This window comes from Chiloscyllium plagiosum, chromosome 1 (assembly GCF_004010195.1).
Source record: "Chiloscyllium plagiosum isolate BGI_BamShark_2017 chromosome 1, ASM401019v2, whole genome shotgun sequence".
NCBI lineage: Eukaryota > Metazoa > Chordata > Chondrichthyes > Orectolobiformes > Hemiscylliidae > Chiloscyllium > Chiloscyllium plagiosum.
The window spans coordinates 135,002,788-135,021,640 of record NC_057710.1 but is presented as its reverse complement, the minus strand read 5'-3'; the positions used below and the strand labels follow the sequence as shown (position 1 = coordinate 135,021,640).

General features: G+C 39.6%; 1 long non-coding RNA gene across 2 annotated transcripts in view; it reads left to right on the top strand.

The window, feature by feature from the left end:
- LOC122555859 overlaps positions 1–18,853 on the top strand; it is a 161,555-nt gene that overhangs the window by 106,540 nt on the left and 36,162 nt on the right. For both annotated transcript variants that reach the window (XR_006313375.1, XR_006313376.1), the window contains exon 2: positions 16,928–17,132. This is a non-coding gene — a long non-coding RNA (uncharacterized LOC122555859). The remainder of the gene's footprint in view (positions 1–16,927; positions 17,133–18,853) is intronic.

Sequence of the window (18,853 nt, the reverse complement as noted above, 5' to 3'; positions counted from 1 at the left end):
ATCAGTTGCTAGTATAACCATCCCAGCTGATACGATATACTAGTGAGCCTGCCATTGCTGGTGGGTAAGTTGTTGGCAGAAATTCTGAGGGACAGGATTTACCTGTATTTGGAAAAGCAAGGACTGATTAGTGATTAGTCCCCTAGTCTCCTTATCACTTTTCCTAAATAATGGCACCATGTTGGCCAACCTCTAGTCTTCTGGCACCATACCCATGGCTATTGATGATACAAATATCTCAGCAAGGTTCCGAGCTTCCCACAAATTTCTGGGGATTTATTCACGTTCATGCATTTTAAGACATCCAGTACCTATTCCTCTGTAATATGAACATTTTTCAAGATATTGCTATTTATTTCCCTAAGTTCTTTAGCTTCCATGTCCTCCTCCACAGTAAACACTGACGCGAAATACTAATTTAGTATCTCACTTATCTTACACATCCCAGCTGATGCTATTACTGGACAAGTCAGATCCTAAACAGGAAACTGGCTTGATAGATCATTTTGTGATTTGTCTTGGTTTTAACAAAGTGGTCTCTTGCTGAATTATAGGTGCAAAGTGCTGCAGATTTTGTTTCACGAATAAGACAGAAATTTATTCACGAGAAATGAAGATAAAATTGCATGATCAAACCATTTACTTCACTAATATAAATTCAAAGATTTTTAAACATAAAATAAATGCATAATTCAATTAATTCCAAAACACTCCTTTATATATATTGTGAAGAAAGAAAGCAGCTTTTGTATAGTACTCAAAACATTATTTATAAAACACTTGCACAGAGTCCCTGTATCTAGCACCCTCAGTCAGTTTAAGTCACTTGTGATTTTGAGTTTAAACTAGGACTACAAATAGCTTCTTTCCAGAGCTGTTATACATATATTTAAATGCAGTCAGCTTTAATTAACCTTTACAGGATTTTATCCACGCACTCCTGGATGGGACTAACACTTCACTCTTGGTAATATATATATTTGACTTCTCAGGTGCTTACACTATACAGCCATTCTATTCTATGTACTTTCCACGATTGATTTACTCAAAGTCAAAAGTGCAACTAAAAGTCTCTCTCTCTCAGCTATAGGTGTTTCCCTTATGCTTAAGTAATAAGTTCCACAACTCTCCAACAAACCCTAAAGCCCTACTATTTACCACGCTGATTGTAAAACAATATATGGGAACAGAAGTCCATTAGTCAAGCAGAAAACCCATTTATTCTAAAGTCAGGCTTCAAAAACTACCTTTGAAACAAAATTACCATGAGTGCAGAAATGAGTACAAATTAATTATTAACTTGATACACATAGAAAGCCTATTGGTTTCTAACTCAAAGACTAGAAACTCAAACCTCCACTAGGAAATGTAGACACAAATCCCATAATTTACATCATAAAAGACACTAGTGTCTTAAATGATCAGAGACTTCCTGAACTCTAATTGACTTCTTAATGATAAACAGTTCATGTTTAATCTTAGATTGACTGAGCAGCCTCTTCCCAATTCTTGGCTGTCTTTTCAAGAGGCTTCTTACTTCCCCTATATCACTTCCTCCTGTCGCCTGATTTATTCCTTAATATGCCAGTCATTTTGTAAGATTATCCATTTAGTAACTGCTTGTCCCTCATAATTGATCAACTCCATAGATATTTACTACAATAGGTGCAGTAATGAGAGATGTATGCATCTGCTTACAATACGCAATGTCACCTCTAAGTGATTAACTATTTTTTAAAATGCCCCAACTTGTACATCTAACAATGGTCAAAACAGTTATAAGACTGCAAAACTCAGTACACAGCCTAATTTCAACAAGTCGGATGGTTGGTCCTTTAATTGCAATGAACGGTCTCTCATGCAACTTAAGATATATTCACTGGGCAGTGATTATGAAAGGGCTCAATTAGATTTGCATGATCCAAATGGTAGATTGTGTGTCAGACATAATTAGATGCTGCTAAACATCATGGTCAGCTCACTCTGCTTGTTTCTGAACATGTTTGTGTGCTCTGCCAGTCAGGTTATGCCACATGGGATATCTTTGACATGGTCGGCATTGTTCTGAGTAACATTTTCTGAAATCAGGCTTTCCATAGCATTATCTAGTGCTAGCTCTTTTAACTTGAATTTCACAATCGAGGAACATTAATTTTGAACTTATAAGATTTTTAAAAATTCTACCTGCAAAAAAAAAAGTTATCTGCCAAACAACATAATTCCAGCAATTGCGGAACATCCTCACTTTCTCAATATAACATTTTCTTATTTTATGTATAGCTGAATTTTACCTTTCTTTTCTGCCAGTTTGATCCACCAGCATTGAAACTTTTATTTACAATTTTGTTACCCAGACTCAACTTCTCTATGACAAAACAAAAAGAAATTGCTGGAGAAATGCAGCAGGTCTAGCACCATTATGGAAAGAAAGCATAGTTAACTTTTTGAGTCCAATTCTGATGAAAGGTCACTGTTTTACTTTCAGATTTCTAGCATCTGTGTTTCTTGGTTTTATTCAACTTCTCTATGACCTCTTTATCTGCCTTTCAAACTGAAGAAATAACTCATCTAAAGTTGCAACACATGTTCTGTTCTACAATGTATCTTGTTTATCTATTTTTTTCCTTCGCAATTAGTTCCATTGGCTCTGTTTTTCTTATGTCCAGCTTTTACACCTTTCTGTAATTTCTTTGCAAAATTGTTTCTTTTTATCCTTCCCACTTGTTGGTGACCCATAGTAGTTTAATATAACCTACATTGCTTCTTGCTTCTAATAAAGTAGATTCAGTCCCTAACCCCTTTCGGATATCAACTCTCTGGCACTGTGGTATTTTTGTTAATAAATACTACCGCCCACCTCCAATTTTCCTTGCCCATCGTTCACAAACAACTTAAATCCAGGAATATTTAGTTCCAGTCATACCATGTTTGAGTCAGAACTCTATTACCACCACAACATTATATTTTCACAACTAATATTATTTACCAAACACTGTGCATTCACATACAAGCACAGTAAACCTAATTTAGAACTTGGTGTTTTCTCTCTAAGTCTGACACTACTTGAAACCTAACTGTTTCTTACACATGTTTTCATTAGAGAAAAGAAGGTTTAGGGGTGACTTGATTGAGGTGTACAAGATGATTAGGGGGCTAGATAGGGTTGACAGTGTGAACCTTTTCCCGCGTATGGAGTCGGGTATTACAAGGGGGCATAGCTTTAAATTAAGGGGGGGTAGATATAGGACTGAAGTTAGGGGTAGGTTCTTCACTCAGCGAGTCATAAGTTCATGGAATGCCCTGCCAGTAGCAGTGGTGGACTCTCACTCTTTATGGGCATTTAAGCGGGCATTGGATAGGTATATGGAGGATAGTGGGTTAGTATAGGTTAGGTGGGCTTGAATCGGCGCAACATCGAGGGCCAAAGGGCCTGTACTGCGCTGTATTCTTCTATGTCTCCTGCAATTATTTGTGTGCCTTGTTTTTCTCCCCCATTTTAATATTACCTTCTGGTTACTGGAGAAAGTCAAAGGGAATAGAAACCATGCCAAGGTGTGATTTTTGGTAAGAGTCACAATAGCACTACAAATGGTAATTTCAGTGAGACAATTTCAGCCAGACAATGATGTTTTGTTTTGACCTTGAGTCATGTTTCCATCAAAGCAACTACATTAATTCAATCATCCAAAATAAACTCACAGTTAGTAAGGGGGACCATGCTCCACAGTGAATGAATATTCTGGAGGGAGATGCCCAGGATGTGAGGAATGATCTGCTGCTGGATTAAGACTGTGGGAAAAAAAAGCTTAATTCAATTTATTAATACAATTATACTCTATTCATACACGTCTGTAGTTCGTAAATGATAGACACGTAGCTTTGGTAATAAAATATGGATTAAATTTTGGTATTGGAAAACAGAGGCTACTTTAATTATAAACAGATTATGCAGACTAATTTCCTTCCAAGAGTCCTGTCAAAACCTTCAGTAACTTCCTATGTAAGACAGACATTTGTGTTTGCTCTCCTCAATTCTGTTTTAATTCACTTTTTTGGACAGTACAACATTAGCCTTGAAGCGAAATCTCACAATGATAAGTGCCAAATGCTGTCCGCATAATGCATCTTAGGAGCTCTTAATCATGTGACTTGGTCTGCTGCCTCGTCCAAATACTTGCACTGCAGCTATGCAAGACCTTTCTCTGCTTAACTCATTTAACAAGATCAGCCAGAATTGGTATAATTGGGCCATATTTTGCAGCTCTCCACATGGCAGATTTTCATTTAGTTGGGGGAGGGGTGGGGGAGCGTGGTGGGAGAATGTAGAAGGGGGTGCAGATGTAAAATGTGACAGGTACCCAGCCATTGCCTTTCTGTCTATCCCTGGCTGATTTCCCATAGTACAGATAATGAGTAAGGCAGCCATTAGCCCATCCACCCTTAGGCCTGTTTGACAGTCTTATAATTATTGTCCAGTTAAGGCCCTTAATTTATTTCCACAGCCTTAAAATATGAGGGAGTAGAAGGCGGGTGAAAATCGTAATAACATTGTTGAAAATCACATGCAGGAAGGTAGAGATTATTATCAGAAATAGTATAATTGAGTGGGATTTTATAATCCTCCAGAGAGCAGGTTTACAGCAGGGACCATGTAAAATATGTTGTTTGGCTAGTCCACTGCCTTCCCAACAAATCCTGCAGTGTGTAAGGCAACTATTAGCAGTTCTCTGTTAGGACTATTAGCCACTTATTGCCGTTAAACTGGCTTTGCTGCCGTAGAGCACTGGGCTAGGACTCATGACGTGCAGTGGTACTGTCCCTACCCGTGGACCAGGATGCTTGGGTTCAAGTCCCACCTCCTCCAGAGGGGTATAATCATGTATCTGAACACATTGATTATAAACAAAGGTTCAAAGTTTGGGAGAAGATTTGTAGCTCGGGTGCTCGTTGTTGTGGTTCTGTTCTCCGAGCTGGGAATTTGTGTTGCAGACGTTTCGTCCCCTGTCTAGGTGACATCCTCAGTGCTTGGGAGCCTCCTGTGAAGCACTTCTGTGTTGTTTCCTCTGGCATTTATAGTGGTTTGTAGAGTGGAGGTTGAACTTCTGACTCATCTCCTCTCCCGCACAAAGGCAGTCCACTTGTACTTCTATACTATTGGCCACCTCACCCTATCTGAGCTCACCTCATTCATGCCTTTTTCAACCTCACCAAATTTTTCAACAGACTGTCCACCTCTACTCTTTTACACCTTATCCATAATCCTGCAACCCACACACACGGTTTCACATTAAGAGGGGCTGCCTGACAACCTTATGGGTGTTGCTGGTCTGATCTCGCCAACTCCTATCTCAACGGCACACCCATGGGCTCACCCATCTCTGGACTCATAGCAGAAGCGGTAATGCAAAGGTTAGAACAAACAGTCTTACCACAAATTCAACCCAAACTCTGGGTCAGATATGTGGATGACACCTTTGTAATCATTAAAAACACAGAAATAGAGAACACACACCGGATCATCAATGCCACACTCACAGGAATCCGATTCACTAGAGAGGAAGAAAAGGACAACCAACTCCCATTCCTAGACGTGATGGTACAGAGAACATCGAATGGAGAATTCACCACAAGGGTATACAGGAAAGCCACACACACAGACCAAGTCCTGAACTACGAAAGCAACCACCCCAACACACACACAAAAGAGGTTGCATCAAGACACTGTTCAAAAGGGCCACAACACACTGCAGTACACCAGAACTGCAAAAAGAGGAAGAAGAACACCTATACAATGTATTCGCCAAAAACGGATACCCCTGCATTTTCATCAACAGATGCCTAAGGGAAAGACAACGGAATGGGGACATGCCACAACCCAAAGGACTAGCCACACTACCATACATCAAAAACATTTCTGAACTGACAGCCAGACTACTACAACCACTAGGACTCAACAGCACACAAACCAACAGCCACTCTCAGACAACAACTCACCAGAACGAAGAACCTGATACCCAGCATGAGCAAACCCAACGTAGTGTACAAAATCCCATGCAAGGACTGCACAAAACACTACATAGGACAAACAGGAAGACAGCTAACGGTCCGCATCCATGAACTCCAACTAGCCACGAAACGACATGACCACACTCCTTAGTGGCCACACACTCAAATGACATGCAACATGAGTTCGACTGGGACAACACTACTATTATAGGACAAGCAAAATAGAGAACAGCCAGGGGATTCCTAGAAGCATAGCACTCATCCACAGATTCAATCAATAAGCACATCGACCTGGACCCAATATACCGGCCACTGCAACGGACAGCTGGAACTGACAACCGGAAGCGGCAGATTCAAACCACTATAAATGCCGGAGGAAACATCACAGAAGTACTTCACAGGAGGCTCCCAAGCACTGAGGATGTCACCTAGACAGGGGACGAAACGTCTGCAACACAAATTCCCAGTTCGGTGAACAGAACCACAACAACAAAAGGTTAAATTTTAAAAAAATTAAAATGTAGAACACTGGGCTGTGGAACATGGACAGTCATCAGAACTCCATTCTTTTAATTTCATTGTTGAAGAAGCAGGAGGTAAAAGAGGATAAATCATTCAAAGGGTGTTCTGTGCACAACATGAGCATAAGCACCTCAAGATGTTAACCTCCCCCATCTTTATCCACCTTCACCTGGCCTCAAAAAATCCCATCAAACCACTCCTGTTCCCTGCCTATGGTATGATCCCTTACCTGGGCCTTACCTTGGTCTAGACACAATGTGTGGTCTTCATGGAACCCCTTGCAAACACAATTATGTCTTGCTGTTACTGAGACTGTGAGAGCTGCTGGACAATGTCAAGAATAGGACCTCATATTTACTGTAGGGTAGCTCCAACTCCCACCTTGTTTCTCTCAGCATGTTGTTGATTCGGAACACACATTATAAATGTCATTCAGTTTGAAACCTACATTTCATCATAGGGGAGGGGAATGGGGAATTACAACCATAAATTCCAATCCATCATCCTTTACGGTAACATTAACATTACACGCAGTCTTATTTTCCACGAATAGGTACTAAGTTGGTTGGAAAAATAGTAGTTCAGTTCCTCATCTTGATTGTTCCTTTATTATTTCTCCACTTGAAAATGATGCTACCAACTGTGGTCTGGCTGAAACTATCACATTGGGGCAGGAAATTAATTGTTTGATTTCCACTCTTGGGAAATTTAGTTGACATTAAGAAAATGCTGCATTATTGAAGTTGCAGGATTTCAGATGAGATGTTCCAAAACACCCAGTCTATCTGATTACTTAGATGTACATCTCTGCCTTCTCCATTAGATCCCAAGGTACAATTTCAAAAAAGACCATGGTGTCAAAAGTAATTTTTACTCATCAATCCTCATACCTTAAAGCAGATTATCTGGTCATTATTCCATTGCTGTTTGTCAGACCTAGTTTTATGCCATTAAATGTCATGTTTGCTGCTTCAGTTGCAATCATATGACAAAAAATTGCATTGCTACCATATGATGTTGTAAAAGTCACTAAATAAATGCAAGTCTTTCAGCTCTTTTTGATGGCTCATGCCTGAGGTCTCATTTTCACATAGAGTCATGCCCCTCTGGTATCATCAAACTGGACAATTGCATATACATGCCAGTGAGTATCAGCACCTTTTTGATAATTTGGGACATTGCAATCAAGATTCATTCTGTTGTCTGAAGTCTGCTTCTACAGGGGAAGGGACAATACATTCCTTTTCCTTCTTACACCTTTGTCAGGCTCACTCAGAGAGGATTAGGGATCAAATAGGGCTCTTTCCTCAGTCACATGAAACACATCATGCCCAATATCAGTGTATAGCTTGGGTTAAAATGGCAAATGCGTGAAAAGTACAACAGTTCAGTCACCATTTATGAGGAGATGATGAAGATTTATGAGAGTGGATATGCTCTGATGAAAGATATAAACCCAAAACTTTCTAACCTATTCTTTCCCATGCTGACTGACTTGCTGGGTCTTCCTAACATCTTTAACATTTTTAAATGGAGATTGCCAGCATTTACGGCTTACCTTTTTCTTAAACTGCTGGAACTGATGGTGATATTTTTAAATAAATAAACCTCCAGAAATTGACCTCATTAAAACAGCTCTAAGGACCTGTATCCCTAAAATATGTGACTGTTTATATTATAGGGTAATTAATGATAATAATTTTTAAGATTTAAGCCAAATGTGCTATCTTGGTGCATGTAGAATGACAGAACTAGCTATATTGTTCCAATATACACATATGGTCACAGTAATAAGCAATGTCAAGCTTGTGATTCAGAATGGAAACACATTGATCAAAGTAATAAGGGTGAAAGGACTGCAAATAGCTGAATGAACATAGTTGATGAATAAATGGCAATTTGAAAATTAGGGTAAGATATTGGGGAGATAAAGCTGGAGGCTGGCACAAAGAAGCCAGTAAGAGAAGGGAGTGAGAGGCCCAAGTTAATAGGTTCTTTGGCAAACTCCCATTGATCTTGAGCAGACCCAATAGTTGGGATAGAATTATTGCTTAGGCTTAGTAGGATAGTTTATCTTCAATGATTTATAAAAACATTTACAGACATATATCTTTACTTTTTCCAGTTTGCTTTTTTTAAGCTCTACTTGATATGTATTTTTCCCCTTATTAGGTTGCCCTGCATCATTCTTCAGTGAAGGAGGCGGGCAGGTCACTAGAAATCCACATAAGCAGCATTCTAAAATGCTCCTAAGAGATGTGTGATAACAGTCTGAGATAAATTGTCCTCCAGTTTTCTTGACCCTCAGTGCTATAATAGCTGGGTCAGTGCTACAGGTTAGATAGACTTTAATTTATAAAAACTTGCTACTTACAATAATATGGACTAACAGCATAGTTCCAGAAAACAACAGATCCAGAAAAAAATTACCTTTTGATTGTTTTAATATTTGTAAAAAAAAGTTGATATTTTATATTAATAACAGCATCTCCTGTTTAAGAATTCTCTGCATAGTTGAAACAGTAGGCCAAATGGGCTTCAGTTGTCCAGTACTGTGTAACCACCATGTGTTAGCATGACTTAAAATGAGGGTTGGCATTGCATTTAAAGAATGGAGCAATTAAAATTGTGTGGACACCTTTTCTCTTTAGAATAGTAATTTACTTTTCCAGATTCAGCATCTTCCAAGGTATTGAACTTTAAATAGTTATCACAAGGCTGAGATAACAAGCCAATTTCCTCTGTCCCCTTCCCTGCCATCTCTGAACATGTTGGTTCATGCTCTGAATCTATGAGCTGAATATATGCACCAAAAAGAGACAACTAATGATATGAATTGGACATGCTAAGCCAACTGCAAACCAGCAGTGATTTGCATGTTACATTGCCAGTGTGTTTGGAGGTGACAGGGAAGGTAAGACTCATTGGTTGGCCTCACTACCACCTGCTCTTGGCCTCTCTGAGATTCTGTAGGAGGGATCTTGGGTATTTGCTTGTCCATGGGTGTACTGAGACCCTTCAGTGGCCAATTAATGTTAACTGAAGGGCTTTATTCCACCACTGCATGTATTGTACCCATAGTGGTTGAGGTCCAACAGAAAACCCAACATCTTTAGCCATGGGAACTATTGTTGGGCAAAACCGGAGTGACCCCATTTGTGAATCCATTTCATCCATTCAAAGCACAATGGACCACTAGAAGTCTGCCCTGGCGTTTGGATGAACCCAGGCTCCATGGCCTCCTAAACCAGAGCCTTTTCTTGCTGAGATCCCAGATCTTGGACTACATTTAGCATGGTGAGATGCTCTGCAGTTCCCAGCAGTGACTATCACTCCTCACTGTTGCTTTTTGGGACTAAGCTGTCAGTCATCCAATTGGTTGGTGGGTCTCTCAGATGGGATTTCCTCCCCAGAAAAATAGCAATCTAATCTTAAATCAATTAATGTTACTTGCAGCTTTAGATTGTTGTGGAACAGTGATAAGGGTCACATTCGGCCTTCACAACCACAAAATCCGGCCCACCATCTTCAGAAATGATGAAGAATTACTTGTAAAGGTGAAGTCAGTATAGTCTTACTAGACCTTTGGGTTGTTCTCTCATTAAAGAGAGAGAAAGAAATAACTGTGGTGTTATTGACCTGAGGGTCACCACATCTCAGGCAAGTGCAGAGGTTGAGAAGAGAGCTATTCATGATAACCTCAGCTATTGTGTTAAAAATCACACAACACCAGGTTATAGTCCAACAGGTTTAATTGGAAGCACATTAGCTTTCGGAGCGACGCTCCTTCATCAGGTGATAGATGAAGGAGCGGCGCTCCGAAATCTAGTGTGCTTCCAATTAAACCTGTTGGACTATAACCTGGTGTTGAGTGATTTTTAACTTTGTACACCCCAGTCCAACACTGGCATCTCCAAATCGTGTCAGCTATTGTGGAAATTGAACCCACATTGTTGGCATTATTCTGCATTGCAATCCAATCAATTGCACTAACTGACCCTCTAAATTTGAGTCACAATGAGCCTCAACAGTATGTTTTGTATTTTAGTTTGTTCAATTTTTTAAACATTATTTAACTTTTCAAAACATATGCATTCAATAAAACATTTATTTATTGATTATAATGTTGGAAGAGAGCTGTTTTGTAATAAATTGAGCATAATTATAAAAGAAATTTACATCACTTTATTTACTCTGGGAATAAATAATTACATGAAAGCATCCTGTGGAGTCTAGGTCTTAACTGTGCAATACATATAGGTATGGGTATATTAAGTTTGAGTCATCTAAGTGAGAACATATTAGTTTACATTCCCAGTAAAGAAGTAGCAGGGCTTGGATGGGAATCAAAATGTGAGGAATCAAAATTAAATATCAATCATAAAGTTACAAGGTGAAATAAAGTGAATTAATTTATTGATGTTTCAGAATATAATTTAGATATACTGAAATATTTTTTCATATATAAATATTTCTTATGAAAGTATGATGCTGTATTGTGTTCCTGTTTCTGTCAAAAAGTTCAAAAATATGTTTTATTGTTTGTAACTTGCCAATAGAATGACAGCAGATCTCACACGCATATTTTACAAAGAAGGTGGTTCAAGTGAAACTGGCAGACTCCGTGAATTACATCACTAGTACCATGATGCCAAAGTAATGCACAGCAAGAACGCATGGATTTGGGCTATATCATCCTCCTTTAATCCACATGACTATTGCAATAAAGACAAAATTTACACATAGTAAGAGGGCATGTCATGAATTTTTTGCTGGACCTTATCAACAGAAATCACTCATTGATTGTAAAGCTGACATCACTGATTTATTTGTGAGGACCAATCTTCTAAAGGTGCCTAACCTGAGGAAACTGGAAGACATGAAGTTAAGTTAATATATCCCTTCTTAATCCATTTTTTTATAGTTTGTAAATTAATTTGCTCAATGGGCTAGCTTGTTCATAAATTATGATTGAACACCTTCTAGGGTTCTAGTCTCTCTTACTAATGGAAACATTTCCCCACACCCACTCTATCCAGATGTCTATGCATTCTGTAAGTTCCATTTAGGTCCCCACCTCATCTTTCTAAACTTCTTTAAGTACAGACCCTGAGTCCTCAACCACTCCTCACAAGACCAGCCTTTTATCTCCAGACTCATTTTTCTCCTTTTGGGCCACCTGCAATGCCAGAACATCCTTCTTTAGTTACAAAGCCCAAAACTGCTCACAATATTGCAAGTGTGATCTGACCAGAGCCCTATACTGCCTCAGCAGTATGTCCCTGCTCTTGTATTCTAGTCTTCTTTGAATAAATGCTAACACTGCAATTGCCTTATTAACTGCCAACTTAACCTGTATTTAATCTCAAGAGAATCCTGAACTAAGACTCCTATGTCTCTTTGTGCTTCAGATTTTCAAAGCCTTACAGCATTTAGAAAATAGTTTATTCCTCTATTCTTCCTAGCAAATGCATAACCTTATACATCCCCGCACTGTATTGCATCTGCCACTTACTTGCTCACTCTTGTAGTCTGTCCAAGTTCTTCTGTAGTCTCCCACATGCTCAAAAGCACTGTCCATCCATCTATCTTTGTGTCATCTGCAAAACTTACTAACAATGCCCTCAGGTAATACATATCAGGATTAGTTGTGGTCCCAACACGAACCCCTGGAGACATCCTCTAGTCAGTGGCTGCCATCATGAATAAGACACCTTTATTCCCACTCTCTGCCTTCTGCCAGTCAGCCAATTCTCTATCCGTGCTAGTACCTTGACCCTAACACCAATGGCTCTTATCTTATTTTGCAGCCTCTCGTGCAACACCTTGACAAAGACTTTCTGGAGATCGATAAAGATCAAGTCCACTGGCTTTCCTTTGTTTTACTGGCTCATTACCTCCTCGGAGATTTCTATCAGATTTGTCAGGCACAATTGATGAAGCTGTGCTTAATCAGCCCTATTTTAGCATTTGCCTCCAAGTACTTCACAATCTCAGTGTTAATGATGGTTTCTAAAATCTCAGACTGAAGTCAGGATAACTGGCCTATAATGTTACAATTCTGCTTCTCTTCTTTCTTAAACAGGGGTGTCACATTTGCCATTTTCCAGTCCTCTAGGACTGTCCCTGATTTCAGTGATTCCTGAAGGATCACCACAAATGCCTCCACAATCTCCTCAGCTATCTGTTTCAAAATCCTGGGGTGTAGTCCATTTGGTATGGGTGATTTATCCACCTTCAGAGCTTTCAACTTCCTCAGCACCTTTCCCTTAATGATGGCACTCACCTCTGCGCCCTGATTCTCATGAAGTTCTGCTATGCTACTATTGTTTTCCACTATGCAAAGTACCTATTCAACTCTTCTGTCATTTCTTTGTTCCACATTACTAGTTCTTCAGCCTCATTTTCCTGCAGTCTAGTGTCCACTCTTGCTTCTCTCAACTTTTTTTGTCTAAACTCTTGCGATCTTCTTTTATAATACAAGATAGCTGACCCTCACCCCTAATTGCATTGTTATTTGTCCACTGTTGGCTTCCAAATTTTCTGGCTTGTGAGTAATCTTCACTATATTGTATGTTTCATTTTCCTTTGTTGTTATGCTGCCCTCGACTTCCCTTGGCATAGTTGTCTTGTCCTTCCTTCTCTGTTTTTCCTTCCTTGGGATAGGTTTCTGCTGTGCCTCCCGACTTACCACCAGAAACCCTGCTGCTCCATCATCTTCACTGTAAAGCTCTCTTTCAATTAACTCTGGCCAGCTCCTTCCTCATGTCTTTATAGTTATCTTTACTCAGATATAATACCATTTCATCTGATGCAATCTTCTCCTCTCAAACTGCAGAGTGAACGCTACCATTTCATATGGTCCCAGCTGGTTCTTTACTCTGGACAATGCCATGACCATTCAAACTCAATATACCAGGCTTAAAATTTCAACAAATTTGGGTAGTTAACTGTCAAACATCATTATCTGGTGCATTCTCTCTACAGCAATCTCTATACCAATCACAGTGCAATTGCCACCAATCACCACTCTCCTTTCATACGGTATAAACTTTGATTTCTCCTCACATTGATATTGTTGTGAATTGTCCTAATGGTTAAAACAAAAAGGTTTGGCAAAATAAGTTTTTCTTCAGCAATACTCAAATTGACTTTCAATGGTACATTAATAAGCAAAAAGCAAGACATTTACCTAATATCAGAAAGCTCACTTATGAATTAAAACAATCTTTAGCAATGCTTATTATGGATAAATAAACCAGTAAATACAGTACATGATTGCAAATATTTCTTTGAGCAATAAATGTCTTCTAACAACTTCAAGGTCACAGGCACAAATTTATGAGCAAATGGAAGCTCTCTTTGCTTAACAAACTCAGCAGCTTTGACTGGTGTTGCAACAATGTTGAATATTTTGACTTCCTATTGCTCAGCAGGTTTACTTCCACAACTTGTATTACTTATTTATTGTAGACTCCAAGCGGTATTTTGGCAAACACAGATGTAAATCATTTACATACATTCCAATTGACAACGTTTTACAAGCCCGCTCAGCATACGTTGGAAAACTAAATGTGACCTGGGCTCCAGCACTGTTCCCATGAGAATCATGGCACTAATAGAACTTGATAATAGCAAAAGAAGTGTGAAAGGTTGAAAGATCTAATCTTCTTCCTATGTTCCTAACTGATGTCAATTGTTATATATTGGGTCTGTTTCTGATTGGCATAATATACAAGTTTAATCCTACAGGAATCCCACAGCTTTTTACAATTTGCATTGATGACTTAGATCAGGAGAGCAAAGCCTTGTTAGCTAAATTTGCAGATGACAGAAAGATAGGTAGGAGTATACATGTGAAGGAGACCGAAGGAAGATGCAGACAGGTGGCCAGATCATTCTGCTGTAACCACGTTTCGTTAATGCGCATTCGCTGTAACATGATTGACACATTGGGGACACTGTTTCTAAAGCACAAACTTTTAAAATGTGTGTTGGCTGTAATGCGATTACACTTTAAGTGCTGTTTCTAAAGCATGACTTTTCTATAAGGCAGGGTTGCACAAGCACACAGCTATCATATTATGGAAGATAGACAGTAGATAGTTTGAGTGAGTAGGCAAAGATTTGGAGATAGAATGTAATGTGGGAAAATGTGACATTGTTCACTTTGGCAGGAAGAATAAAACTGCAGATTACTAATTAAATGAAGAACAACTGCAGAATGCTGTGGTACAGAGAGATCTAGTTGCACTAGTACATGAGTCATAAAATACATGTACACTTGGTAAATAAGAATGCTAATTGAATGCTATTCTTTATTAGAAGGGGAATTGGACAGAAAAGGATGTTATGCTTCAACCATGCAGAGCCTTGGTGAGATCATATTTGGAGTACTGTATGCAAATCTGGTCTCCTTATTTAAGGGAAGACGTCGATTAATTGGATCCGGTTCAGGAGATTTACCAGATTGTTATATGGAATGAATAGGTTGGCTTATGAAGAAAGTTAGAAAGTCTGGCCCTGTTTTCACTGGAACTTAAAACAGTGAGAGGTGACTTGATCGATGTGCTGTGTTGATAGTTTGGATATAGAAAGGATGGTTCCTGTTGCGGGTGAGTACAGAACTGGTATGCACTGTTTTAAAATTAGTGCTCAACATGGTGCAATACAGAGGATGAGAATTTGTTTTCTCTCAGAGAGTTATATAAGTTTGGAATATGGTGAGGGCAGAGATAGATCAATTCTCGCTTGGAAAATGAAACAAAAAGGTCTATAGGACCATGGAATTCAGCACATAAACAGATCAGCCATGATCCTATTGAATAGCAGAGCAGGCTTGAGGGGCCAAAGAGTCTCCTGCCATTTATGAATCATATGTTTGTATATGTGCAGAACCTTTTACAGGCACGTGCACTGCATAGACTAAAAGTGCACAACTGCAGGAAGAAGGAAATCAGTGATATTGAGGTAGAAAGGGAAACAAGTAGAAGACATTGAAGCAACCCTTTGTGGTGAGGGAATAAGAATTATGGCAGAATTATCAAAGAAGCAGGGCAGAGAGGCAACAGAAACTGGGAGAATAGTACCAGCATAAATGAGAGTACACTAGAAACAAAGTACCAGCTCAGACAGGATTGCAGCCTGAGCAATATCAAAAATTGCTGTGAGCCAAATGGAAGGCAAACAATGCTGAGATGAATTAGGTCAGAGGTAGAGATTGGGTCAAGAATAGGGTGGTCTGTCTCCCCAGTCCACACACTTACAAAAAATACAGCATGATAGTGATGGTTCGGTAATCACACACTAACCCAAACCTTAACCCTATCACCAGTTTACGATAACATGGAAGGTAAGCAGGTGCTGAAATTGGAAGCTGAAACAAATCTTAACAATTATCTGTCAGTCATTGTTAACTGATGCATTCTCTCTATGGAAATGGCTCCACCAATCAGAGTGCACTTGCCAGTCAAGCACTACTCTCCTCTTATATATACAATATAAACGTTGGCTTCTCCTTACATTGGCATTGTTGTGAATTGCCCTGATATAAGATGAAATCCAATACGCAAGTGCATTTTAATGGGACCTTCAGAAGGTAGACGGAAAGAGGTTTTGCTAATATTAATGGCTCACTTTTGAACTATATTAATTTTTAGCAATGCTAAGTGACATTTTGGAAAAAGAGCAAAATCAATTCGTACAAATTGAGATTGCAGCCAATTAGGTCTTTAACAATGTTTTGTTGCCCATTCATTTTTAGATTAGGTTAGATTCCCCACAGTGTGGAAACAGGCTCTTCGACCTAACCAGTCCACACCGACCCTCTGAAGAGTAACCCACCCAGACCCATTTCCCTCTGACTAATGCACCTAACACTATGGGCAATTTAGCATGGCCAGTTCACCTGACCTGCACACCTTTGTGACTGTGGGAGGAAACCGAAGCACCCGGAGGAAACCCACACATACACAGGGAGAATGTGCAAACTCCACACAGACATTCACCCAAGGCTGGAATTGAACCTGGAACTCTGGTACTGTGAAGCAGCAGTACTAACCACTGAGCCACCGTGCCATCCCATTCCATTTCCTGGTAGTTGGACAGGAAAAGGTTTGTGAGTTATTTACAACAGCTGAAGCTGGCAGAGTTTGGACAATATCAGACTCAAAGTATTCATGGATTTTAGCTGAAAATGTGTTGCTGGAAAAGCGCAGCAGGTCAGGCAGCATCCAGGGAACAGGAGAATCGACGTTTCGGGCATAAGCCCTTCTTCAGGAATTTTAGGCTGCCATCATAAATAAGGAGGAAATGAAAATGCTGGGTTCATTTAATTCAGTAACTATGACAGCCTTCTAGTTCAAGGAATAACCTGTCTCTGTTCTGATGTCCATTCCAGATGACAGATTGGATATGGAGCCCTGTCCTTTCCGATGCTAATTGGCAGCCTTCCCATTGGCTGGCCACTAAAGCTTGTATCACTGTGCTGAGATCACAGGGATGGGAGTGAGTGGATCCCTCCTTTCCCATCATGCTTCTCTAACCCAGCCAGAAACCGGAAAGACCTCCATAACCAAGGCAGGGTAGCAACATACAAGTCTGAGGTAACTTTTAGATGAACAGTGAGCTGATTGGTCTGTTGAAAATTCAAATGCCACTGCCTTTTCTTTGAATGTTAAAAGTGTCTAACTTATGAACTCTTAAAAAACTATATAAAATTAAATGGAATACATCATTTTTAATGTCAAACATTTAAAGGGGAACAGGCCCTGCACTCCTATCATCATGTCAGTGCCAATTTTATCTCCATCCCCTTGGGACTTTTATGTACTTTTTCTTTTCTCATTCAAACAAATTCAATATAATTGGAGCTGAAAATACAAAAACTATGTGACTGGGGTTTTTTTTGCATTTTGTCGGCTAAAGCTTAAGGCTGCTCCCAAGTTGTCAGCTTTTAATTTGAAACTGTTGGCTGGCTTTGTTATTTTTCAAAGATGTATGGATCCATTGCCAATCATTGATTAGTCAGTGATGGGTCCTTTGAGAGACTGCCTAATTTTGCACCTGTTTTTTATTTATCTGTGATGCTATTCCAATGAGTTGATCATTCCAGAGGACAGCATTAATTTAAACATTATTTCAAACAAAAGTTCTGGGCAGTGGAAAAATTATGCAAAAGGTACAGTACAGAGACGAAAGATGGAAACCATCTTGGAGGGGTTTAAACATAAGGATAAGAATTTCAAAAGTCAAACTTTTGGTAAGGGATTGGTGGCTGGGTTGAGATAGGATTTAGCGAGATCAGACCAGCAACACCCATAAGGTTGTCAGGCAGCCCCTCTTGATGTGAAACTGTGTGTGTGGGTTGCAGGATTATGGATAAAAGAGTAGAGGTGGACAGTCAGTTGAAAAAATTGGTGAGGTTAAAAAAGGCATGAATGAGGTGAGCTCAGATAGGGTGAGGTGGCCAATAGTATAGACGTGCAAGTGGACTGCCTTTGTGCGGGAGAGGAGATGAGTCAGAAGTTCAACCTCCACTCAAACAGAAGTTTGAGGTCAATTGTAGCAAGTTTGATTTTTCCTGAGGCATGGCTGGATAGCAGTATGTGGTTGATGACAAAGTTAACAAGTTAGTCTTTGGTGCAAGAGGCAATGTCCAATTTTGTGACCAAGTGGCTCCTGACGTTTCTTTTTATTGGGGTTGTTGATAAAAGCCAACTTAATACTATTGGTCTACAATATTGTTCATCTGGCTTTTGATGCAAGATGATATTGAGATCATGGAGAGAATTCTGAGAAAAGTGAGGACATTTTGACCTATGAAGAAAGACTCAAAAAAGGAACCATTTTCATTGCTTAAAAGGGACATTAAAGATAAAACAATCCATATTCCTAAATTTTGTCATGAATTCAAAGTTTGGGAGAAGATTTGTAGCTCGGGTGCCACTTGTTGTAGCTCTGTTCGCCGAGCTGGGAATTTGTGTTGCAGACATTTCGTCCCCTGTCGAAGTGACATCCTCCGTGCTTGGGAGCCTCCTGTGAAGCGCTTCTGTGATGTTTCCTCCGGCATTTATAGTGATTTATGCCTGCCGCTTCTGGTTGTCAATGGAATTAGGACATGCCACAACCCAAAGGACTAGCCACGCTAGCATACATCAAAAACAATTCTGAACTGACAGCCGGACTACTGCGACCACTAGGACTCATAACAGCACACAAACCAACAGCCACTCTCAGACAACAATTCACCAGAACGAAGGACCCCATACCCAGCATGAGCAAAACCAATGTAGCGTACAAAATCCCATGCAAGGACTGCACAAAA